A 3287-nucleotide genomic window follows, 5' to 3' on the forward strand; every position below is an offset into this window, starting at 1 on the left:
GTGCATGAACATTGATTTTTCAAAAGCTGTTAGTCCTCAACAGTAAATATACTAGGAAAAGCTCCCTTTTAAAGCATCAGATGTTCTCTGTTTTTCCTCTTCAAATCTATCCATAACAATTGGCTCTGCTGTTCTAAATGCTGTTTTTAGAGTTACATTTCCTGAGAAGAACTTAAAAAAAAAAACAGAGGTTTAAGCAGCATGAGCAGAGTCAGGTGAATTTATCTTGTTTCTCAATAAATGAAAATTACAAATGACAAAACAACTTAGTCATATTGTAGACATGGATCAAAATGTATCTCTTCCTACCACCAGAAGCCATGCTCATTATAGCAGGAGCCCCATGGATGACCTCAGTTGGGATCTTGGCCTTTAAAACAAGATGTTAAGTAATTAGCATTACCGTAGCAATGAGAGTTGAACACCAGCTGCATGGGCAGATTCCCCTCCTTCACACAGGCAGCAGTTGGCACACTACAGCACAGGGACTTGGAAGATCAACATTTATGGAGTACCTACTATGTGCCCCCAACAGGACATGAGATTAAGAATTAGAACACCAGCACCAAAGTCCTTTCCCTGCTGTTCTAAAATTATATGATTCTGGGAAATGTATGTAACCCTTTCAACTTGGATTTTCTTAGAAGCAAAGTGGGAGTTAAGAACAAAATAAGAACAAAGAATAAATAAATTGTAAAGATAACTAAAGTAAACATGGATGGTTGCTTGTAAAGTTGAAAAGTATAAACTACTGCTTAAATATTTCTGATTTTTTTGTGATTATTTATAAAGAAGCTTAAAAAAACACTTTAGATAGCTGCCAAAACATGAGGATGATGGTTAAGATGGTGTGCTGAAGGTGTTTAGGTGTTTGTTGGTATCGTGGCCAAAAATGTAGAGGCCTGAATGATGTGCTGCAAATCACAATCCATCCTTGCAGATTCTATAAGGAGATAGATATGGGAAACAAAGCCAATGGGAAACAAATATTATTTGATTATGATTTGAGTGAGCACCTACCTAACTCATAATGCAAAATGTTGCTGAAGCTGAGTCTGAGGTCTACAGCTCTTTTCTTGCCCCAGCCTAATTTCATTTGTTGGAATCTTATTACTGATTGCCCAGACACATAGTACAGGTGCCTGACACACAGGCTGTTTAGGTGGCTTTGCGGGAGGAGGGAAGAGAGAAGTGGCAGAGTTTTTATCAAGAGCATCATAGAAAAAAAGAAGTGAAAGAGAAAAAGTACAGCATTGATTTCTGTTAGTTATGCCACAGTGTTCTGGCCAACAGCAAACGTGGATAAATTTATGGGTTCAGAATTTGATGAATTAGATTAGCAATTTCTTCTTCCCAGGAAGACGAGGGAGCTAGGATGCACTTGTAGGGAAATAATCTTAAATTTCTCCCCTGACTTTGGCAGTCAGCAACCCTCCATGGCCTTTCTCAGAAGCCAGACTGCCTATCTCTAGATGGTCATTCACACTGACTGGGTCTCTGTATAAATTCATAGGGAGATTTCATATGATGCATCCCAAAGAGAAGACTAGGTTAGCTACTCTGCCAAAAGCATCATACTATCTCCCGGCTCCAAATCTATTCTTCATTGCTAGATATATAAAGTAGAGATGGGCTCTTTAATTATTCTTTTCAATATAAGGCATTGTTAAGTTTTGCTACTAGTGTCCTAGAGAGACAATTAATGGAGGAGAAAAAGGATCTTCCTTCTTTTTGTTTCCATTGTGCTCTGCTCCACAATCTCCTGCAGTGTGTGTAGCTTCTTTAGTGCCCAAATCACACAGCTTCTGCAATCCTGGTTCCTGCAGCATGTGCAGCTTTCCAGGCACCTGGATCCTGCATCATGCATGGCTTCTTCAGCACCCAGTTCCTGCAGGAGTGTGGTTTCTCCAACAGTGGGGTTCTGCAGTCCAGTTGTCACCTACATCCTGCAGTTCACAGTGGCCAACAGCATTTAGCAACCAGCAGCTTCCTCCAGCAACCCCTCTGTGGTTTGCAGTTGAATGTCTCAGGGGAATAACTCCCTATAAACAGTTTTCCCAGTACTATAGAGGACAGACTTCCACAGCTTCTGAGTGTGCAGAACACAGCAAGTTCTCTGCCATCCAGTGAGTCACAGTCACTTCTTCTCCAACAAGATCTGGATCTTAGCCATAGGAGTGAGGTGTGAGGGCTCTTTCTTGAATGCTGTAAGGCTCATCTCTAGGGATGATGTTCAAGAAGAGAAACATAGTAGTTCATCCCTAGGGGTAAGCCTTATAGTTGCCATTCCTATATATTTTTGAGACTTCTTTTACTTCTTACTAGCTACTCCTCTGTCACTCCAATTCCTTGTTTTTTTATATATAACTTTATTTTATTTGTTTATTTTTATGTGATGCTGAGGATTAAACTGAGTGACTCACATGTGCTAAGCAAGTGCTCTACCACTGAGCCACAACCCCAACCTCCTTGTTATTTTTAATAGCTTTTTAATTATTATTAAACTTTCTATATTCATATCATTGTTTGGTTTCTATCTCTTGATTATAATCTGACTGGTAGAGCCAGGTTGGCATAGTCTGGGCACTACTCTGGGGGAGAGGGAGAATTAATATTTATTAAGCATCTCCTCTACATGAGGTCTTTGTTATTCATTTCATTATCATTATTTCATTTAATCATCACAATAACTCAATGTTGCAGAATAGTATTATTGGCATGATTTTATAGTTCAGGATCTTGAGTTTCACAAAAATAAGTTATTTACCCAGGTCCCTCAGCTGTTAAATCAGAGTTTGGGATTAAACTCATATTCATCTGGATTAGAGCCTATTTTAGATATGGCTAAGCATTTTCTAATATTTGTTTGAAATATCATTTAGGTTTTCTTCCCTACTTAGCATTAGAAAATACCCCAGATACTTAATTACCCTTTCTAGCACCCATTGAAATAGTAATTATATTCCTTTGTTACAGATGAACTTTATTAGAAGTCAGGTTATTCTTTACTGCCAGCCTTTACTGTCTTCTGTTGGTGTGTCTGTAAGTACACTTTAGGAACAGCATGGATTAAGTTATCAATAGCCAACCTACTGCTACTATGTTTCTTTTCTTGACTGATCTTTTAACTCCAATTGATTTTTCAAACTTTTCAGTTTCTTCTTGATTCCCTGTTTTCTTGCACTCCTATCTTCCTTTATAACATCACAAACTTTATTTTATATGCTTTGGCCCAGTGGGGTGATTTCTCAGATGCAATAACTTGTTTTCTTCTTCTAGTTCTAAAA

Source organism: Marmota monax, unplaced genomic scaffold (genome assembly GCF_021218885.2).
Source record: "Marmota monax isolate L192 unplaced genomic scaffold, Marmota_monax_Labrador192_F-V1.1 WCK01_AAM20220418_F8-fsc00300, whole genome shotgun sequence".
NCBI lineage: Eukaryota > Metazoa > Chordata > Mammalia > Rodentia > Sciuridae > Marmota > Marmota monax.